Genomic DNA, 8,234 nt, shown 5'->3' on the forward strand with positions numbered 1-8,234 from the left:
AGATAATTCCATCATCTTGTTGATGTCACTCCTAAAACAGTCTGTATTCTTGGCTCATTTAGAGATATTGGCAAGCTCCTGTGTGCAGTGGATTGATTGCTCTAGGTGCTAAGACCACTTTGTTTGGCTGGTCGAAAATTTAATGCCGTCCAGTCTTCAGTGCATTCTGGGAATTATTTAACTTATATCTCTCTGGTTATCCGGCACCTGTCTCAGAGTGTCACAAAATGCATGCACCACTGATTTATAGGCAGAGACTACAGGGGCCCAAGCACTCTTTCTCCTCACACAATCTACCTCAGCAAAATGGCCAGTTTTCTGTGTTTTCAACTTGGTCTAATCACTGCAGTTCTGTTGGTATTTCACTGGCACTGCGCTATAGTACAGAAAATGGCTCTGAAAATATTTTCTCACCTTAATTTTTGAGAAAATAGACATTAACAGTTCAGTTACCTGATGTACATTTCAATAAGGTCAGGAGATCAAATCACCTGATTCCCATCTCTGAATAAAAAAAGAAAGAAAAAAAGAATGATAGAAAGGAAAAAAGAAAGGAAGGAAGGAAGGAAGGAAGGAAGGAAGGAAGGAAGGTTGAAATGCTAATTCCTTAGCATTTCAAAATCTTTATCCTGATATGAAAAGTCTCAAAGTTCAAGAATTTGGCTCTGCTATACCTTACTATTGTTTCCTGTTGTATGCTTGCAACACAGTATTTTTAGTATATTCATTCAGAAAAGATAAAGGAAAGGACAGAGACAGAGGGAAGGGGCCAGGGCGTGGGAAGCATAGAGAATGAAGAAAGAGAAGGAACTTTCCCCCTTTTAATAACTTCAGCAAACCACCAGGATTTGAATTCTACTTTCTTTCCCAGAGCCATCTAATATGTCCACTGTAGTCCACATTGGGATGTGCTTTTCCCTCCTGCAATTGCTTGTGAAAGCAAAGAACACCCAAGTAACAACTTTGCCATGGATGGGCCTGACTTGACTTATGTTGGTCTACTATTACATATTAGTCAATGATCAGGACACACACCTAAGTAAAAAGGATTTGAGGGATGCGCCATGGTGGATTATCTAAGCAATCACATGTCATATGTGCTGCAACAAGGCTCACAGAGAGAACATGTGCTGTCTTGGGTATGATATCGCTAATCCACAACAGAACCTGCCTCTTGCCAGTCTGACATTGTGCTTCAGTTGATAATGAGACTGCTCAACAACAAACTTTACAAGTGGCACTTGCCATGCTGCCATTATATGGAGTGATCATATTCCCGTGGAATTTGGGAGAGCCTGCAGACAAACCAAGTCATTTCCTTCTAGTAAGACATAACTGAAGAAACTGAAAATTCTACTCTTGACCCTGGGTTCTGATTTAAAATTTGTATGTAAGATAGCTTCTCTGTTTATAATGCTGGTTTTTACCAGACACAAAGATGGAAAATTACCCATCTTTTCCATTTTCACCCATTTTCACCTCCTTATTCTTTCAGGCCTGGACATTACATTCAGGCCACTTAAAGGCAGTCAGAAAGGGTTGTGGTATGTTTAGTCTTGAAATTAACTGAACTTTCATCAAGTTGATGGATGACAGAGCCAGGAAACAGGATCATGAATGCCTTAGCTTGAAGGGGTAGAAAACATACTCATCATCTGTCTTGACTTGGCAGGTGAAGTAGGGACCAAAAACAATGGAGATATTCTTGTCACCAACTTAATACCCATCCACTTCTTCTGGCTTCTTGAAAAGTTCCAGAACTTGTTCTTTCAGTAAGAGAAAAATAATAGGGCCAGGTGGTAGTGGCTCATGCCTTTAATCTAACCAGAGAGAGAGAGAGAGAGAGAGAGAGAGAGAGAGAGAGAGAGAGAGAGAGAGAGAGAGAACGAACATACCAACAAGCAAGCAACCAGACAATAAAATATACAAACTCATCAAAAAGCTAAGTATAAATTTAAAGCAGAAAAACCTTACAAACACCCTATACACAATGGTGATAGTAAACTTTTTAAAAAACACTCCAAAGTACTCCTTTTCATAAAGTACTTAGCTTTTCTTTAATGAATGATATGTCTTATGCTTTGTGAGTTCTAACAATACGGAATACGAAATCATATATTATATAGTTTGAGCTAACTAAGGGTTTTATTGAAGTAACTGATAGGTTGCTAGGTACCACTGTTATGGTTTTATTACACAAAAGTGGCATTCTGCTTTCCCACAATCTCACTCTTCTGGCTTGTGGCTTCCAGGTCTACTCACTGCTTACATGACTGGCTCTGTGAGGACAATGGCTGTGAAGACTAATCTCCTGTTATAAAGTCTCCTGGACCTCAAACAAACACAATTTGTCACAACAAAATAATATCAGTACTTAATTTACCTAATAAATTTTTCATACCAACTTTTTATTTGTTTATCTATTTATTTGTTTTACATGCCTACCACAACCTCCCTTCCCTTCTCTCCTCCACTCCCTACTCACTCATCTCCTCATGTTCCCCTGAATCTACCGCTCCTCTGTATTCTCTCAGAGAGGTGCTGCCCTCCCTCCCCTGTGATTCAGCAAAACATGGCCTATCAACCTGCCATAAGACCAAACACTTCTCCCTGTATTCAGGCTCAGCCAGGCAATCTAGCTTGAGAAATAGGATCCCAAGAGCTGGTCAAAGCATTAGGGACAGTCCATGCTCCCATTGCCAAGAGTCCCACAAACAGATCTAGCTACACATTATCTCATATATGCAGACATCCTAGATGCATCACATGTAGGCTCTCTGGTTGTGGGTTCAGATTCTGTGAGTTCCCCTGAGCCAGGGAAGCTGTTCATGTGAGCTTTCCTGAAATGTCCCTAATACCCCTGGCTCCTCCAATCCTTCCTCCCTCTCTTCAGCAAGACTATCCAAGCTGGTCCAATGTTCGGTCTTGGGTCTCTGGATCTGCCTCCAACAGTCACTGGATAAAGGCTCTCCTCATATTCCAATTTAAAATTGGGGTACAGACATAAACAGAGACTTCTTGACAGAAGTATCTCAAATGGAAGAGAAACAGTTAAGCTGTTCAACATCTGTAGCCATTAGGGAAATACAAATAAAAGCAACTTTGAGATTCCATCTTACACCTGTCAGAATGGCTAAGATCAAAAGGACAAATGAAAGCTTATGCTGGAGAGAATGTGAAGCAAGAGGAACACTCATCCATTGCTGGTGGGAGTACAAACATACATACCAACTTTTTTAAGTTTCTTCACTTAAACTAATATATAAACACTCTGATATGTATAGGTAAGTATACATACACATATATTTAAAAAGTCAACAACTTTATTTTCCAGGTTTCAGTCCATTTCCATTTAATTTCACTTAAAACCATTTCTCTTAATATGAATCATATTTTGGGAAACATTGCTTTGAAGACTAATTGACAGAATAAAAGAAAATATCATAATGCTTTCCCTCAGTCATCCTAAGACTTAGGAGACCTATTTCAAAAGCAGCCAGTACCTCACCAAATTCCATTCTTTATTGCTGTAATGTGCAAGTGTGCCCTGAAAACAGCTTCCTGGTAAGGATTTCTTACATCTAAGCATGTATAGCTATGTAGGTAGCTTTGACCAGATAATACATATGAACGTGATGACTTCATTTCCCAACCACTTCGTTTCCTTTTCTTTTCACATCAGTAGGCATGGGAGGGGCACACATTTTCTTTATACTGGGTATATATTCAAATATATACTTACATAATAAATATACTTACCTCTCAATGCCAACCCTTTCTCAAGAGGCAATGTATAACTTTTAAAGATAGGCTTGAAATCATACCAATGTTAAGTAGTGTCCTAGAAAATTTCATCACGATCTCTGGAGAAAGAGCATAAAAACTATCCCATTTATTAGTAGAAAGTTTCAAGGCTGTTAAGATACAATTTATTGACTCCATTGCAAGTTATAACCACTTGCAAATGACAATTTAGTTCCCTCCAAAGAAGTCTCACTGGGGATACAAACTACTCTTCAGGACAGGATGAATGCCCAGCAGTAGATGATCAACAGAAAACTCAATGGCATCTGTGGAGGTTCCTGTTCTCATAATGTCGTATCAGAACTTTCCCTGTTTAAAAAAGTTATTACTTTTTGTTGTTATTTCATTTTATGCACACACATGCACACTTCTCTCTTTTTGCCCTATGTGTCTTTTGTACACATGTTTTGTCTTACAACTTAGTGTTTTTATGGGATTCTTGAGTTTGCAAATGAATGGATCTCTGTTTTTTGTGACTTCTCTTGGGCTCTTTTTCTTTTGTTTTGTCCAATTCTGATGTGTTAGTTTTTAATCTTATTATATTTTATCTAATTATATTATATTTTACTATTATCCATTAGAGGCCTGTTTGTTTTCAAATGAGAGAAAGGGGGTGGATTTTGATGGGAATGGGAAGTGGGGAAGAACTAGGAGGTATAGATGGGGGATAAACTGTTATCAGAATATATTTTTGAGATAAAAATCTATTTTCAATATAAGGAAAATATTTTAAAACATTAAAATAATAAGAATATTAGAATAATATCAATAATATTACAGATTAAGATGTCACAGTGACTATACTTTCTCTACCCAAAAATAATGAGTGAAGAAATGCATACTACTGAAAATTTTTCTAAAAGAATTCCAATTCTTTATGACTCTCATTGGTTAATAAAGAGCTCACTGGCCTATAGTTGGGCAGGAAGAGATTGTGGAGGAGAGCCAGACTAGGACACTGGGAAGAAGGGCAGAGTCTGAGAGGCTGAGAGGCAGATGCAGTTCCTCTGTATCTTCTGCATGATGTATAGAAAATGAGGTAGAAAGCCATGAGCCATGTGGAATAACTTACATAATAAATATGAGTTAATTTAAGATGAATGAAGTAGTTAGTTACAAGCCTAAGCTATCGGATGAGAATTTATAATTAATATCAAGTCTCTGTGTGGGACTTGGGAGCTGACCATTGGTCTAGATTTAAAAAAAACTTTGCCTACACCAAATTATGCTGGAGAAAATCTATGAGGCGCATAAACCAAGGATGGGCCACATAGAAAATAATAAAAAAAATTACTTTTGTCATCCTTCTGCTTAGTCTTAAACAACTTACAGCTCCAGCAGGGATCTCCAGTGAGGGGAGAAGGATGACCATAGTGATTCTAGCAATCACTGGGCATAGAAGCTCATTGCACCACCGAGAGCCCACATATCTTCACTGTCTCTAAACCCAGTTAATAGAGAAACTCAGAAGTAGATAAAATTATAATTTAAAAAAGTAGCAACCACCATAACACCATGAAAAAGCCACCATTACACTCTCAACAAAGAAAGAACTATTCATGTGCCCTTCATTCTTCGCCCCAAGGCAAGTGCCACTGTTACACCATATTTTTGTTTGGTCAGAGTAGCTGCTATATACTACACCTTCTTCCAACCTCTAAAACTTCTTGCGGAGAGCCCCACATACCACCAAGTTACTAAAGTTTAGCTCTGAGACCACTCAACAGACACCTGTGCCGTGTACACTGGTGCTGCCACCTCAACAAATGTGACCATATACCATATTTAGTGCCTTGGGCTCTTGTTAGTGCTGTCTTCCATCTGTAGGTGAAAATAAGAACAGGGTGACTCCAGCACCTTTTTCACCACTGAGAACTCTCAATGCTGATACAGACACTAGCATCCTTGACTGCCAAGGATCCTGACAATCTTCCAGGGCATTGACTTTATCTTATAGAATGGCATAAATATTAAGATATTGCAACCTCTCTTAATCTGGAATCTCCAAAGCTGAAACATCTAATGTATTTCCTTTCTGAATCTGAGACTGTCATAATCCACTCCACTCAGCCAGGACCCCTAAATTCACCCATAAAGGAAATTTCCCAACAAAAACAAGTCTTTAAAATATGGAAGAAATGGCTGATCACTTAAATGTGAAGGCATTGTTGCGAAAAGAAGTGTGTGTGTGTGTGTGTGTGTGTTGTGAGTGTGACAAGGGAACAAGAAAACATGATGTCCCAAAAGGTACATAATTATTTTTCAGTAACTGACCCTAGAGAAGTGAAGATCCATTAATTGTCTGACAAGGACTTTAAAACTCACTTTGAATAAGCCACAAGAGAAGACAGATGAACAATTCAATTATATCAGAAAACACTACAGGAATAAAAGAAGAGGTTCAAAAAAGAAGCAACCAGAGTGAATGAAACAGTTTCTGAAGTGGGGGGAAAGGCAATATATGAAACACAAATCAGATGAAGTTTCAACTGCAGAAATAATGAAGCAGGGGGGAATAGTCTATTAATTTTAAGACAGACAATTGTTTGATTTACAATGTGCTTTTTTTTTTTACTTCACAATGGTAGGAAAACAAAATGTAGACAGAAGAAAATGCAATATGAATTTTAGATTTGTATCTTTTCTCAAGCAAGCTATATGTGGTATTATTTTGTCCTGGGATGCTAAGCAGTAGCAGTGAGCCTTAGCAAACAGCCACAGGACCACAAGAGCAAACATGACACTCTCTAGTACTGTGTTAACCTATGCTGCTTGGAAGTTAGTATAGTAGATGAAATTTGAATTTATGATACTTTCAACATATATTAGGTTTATTAGGACAAAATCCCCTGGTAAGTCTAAAGGGATATGCATCTAGTCAGAAGAGAAAACAATAAAGATAAGGAAAGGAGAAAATCTAGGGCAGTTATAGTAGGTTATCAAGCAAAATAAGCAGATTGTGAAATTCTTGTAAGAAAAAGAGAGAAAGTGGAAAAAGAAATCATGGTGCCAGGTACAGTGGCACACACACAGCACTTACAAACCTGAAGCAAGAGGAAATCACAAGTTTGAGATGATTGTAAACTATACAGAAAGTTTAGGACCAACATAGATTACAGAGCCATACCTCATCTCAAAAACTAAGCAAACAATCAAACAGCAACAACAAAAAATTACTTATAATAATGGTAATGGCTAAAAAGTCCTGTAAGTATTGATAGTAAAACTGGCATCCAGATTTATGAAGCTTAACCAGGTGCCAAGGCACATGCCTGCAATCCCAACACATAGAAAATAGAGACAGAAAGATCAGCAGTTCAAGAACAACCTCACCTACATAGCAAATTTGAAGCCAGTATGGGTTTGACACATAAGACTGTGCCAAACAAAATAAAGTAAAGCACAAATTCATGTAGCTAAAAGGTCCTCACATAATAGTGTACCTCTATAAAGTACATGAAGATACATTATAACCAGTGTCAAAAGTCAAGTTAAAAAGAAAAACTTGAAAGCAATAGAAAAGTAACTCATGACCCATTACTTGTGCTCCTTAGATTTATGTCAATTTGACACAAGCTAGGGACATTGTTTTATTTACTTTCTATTGCTGTGATAAAACGCCATGCCACAGGTTACTTATAGAAAAAGGAGATTGAGGTTTACAGTTTCAGAAAGATAGAGTCTATGACCATCATGATAGAGAAGGTGGTAGTAGACACTGGAGCAGCATCTGAGAGCTCACGTTTTGAGATACAACCACAATGCAGAGAGACAGTGTCACTGGCAATGGCCAGAGTCCTTTGAAACCTCAAAGACTACCCCCAGTAGCATACCTCCCCCCCAAAATGCCACATCTTCTAATTCTTCCAAAATAGTCTCACCAACTGGGGACCAAACATTCAAACATATGAGCCTATAGGGGCCTATTCTCATTTAAACCATCACTGTCATCTGGAAGGATAGAACATGAAATGAGAAAATGCCTCTAACAGATTGACCCATAGGCAAGTCTGTGGGACACTTTGTTAATTAATAATTGAGGTGGAGGGCCCACACCACTGTTGGTAGTGCCACACAAAAACAGCTGGTCCTGAGAGAAAGGTAACTGAATGTGAGCAATGAGAGCAATCCAGTAAGCAGCATCTGCCTACCCGCACCCCAGGCATCTGCTAGTTCCAGCCTCTGGGTTTCTGCCTTGATATTGCCTTGATTTGCCTCGATGACAGAGAACATGATTTGTAAATATACCCTTTCCTCTTCGAGTTGTTTTTGAACAGAATTTTTAATCACAGCAATAGAAAGTAAGCTAGGATATAGCCAAACCCCATAAGACAAATACCAGAGTTCACAACAGAAGCCTAGCAAAAGAAACTAAGAGAATATTCCAAATAGCAAAAGAAAACTGCCAACCATGAAAGCTATACCTGTTT

This window comes from Chionomys nivalis, chromosome X, assembly GCF_950005125.1.
Source record: "Chionomys nivalis chromosome X, mChiNiv1.1, whole genome shotgun sequence".
NCBI lineage: Eukaryota > Metazoa > Chordata > Mammalia > Rodentia > Cricetidae > Chionomys > Chionomys nivalis.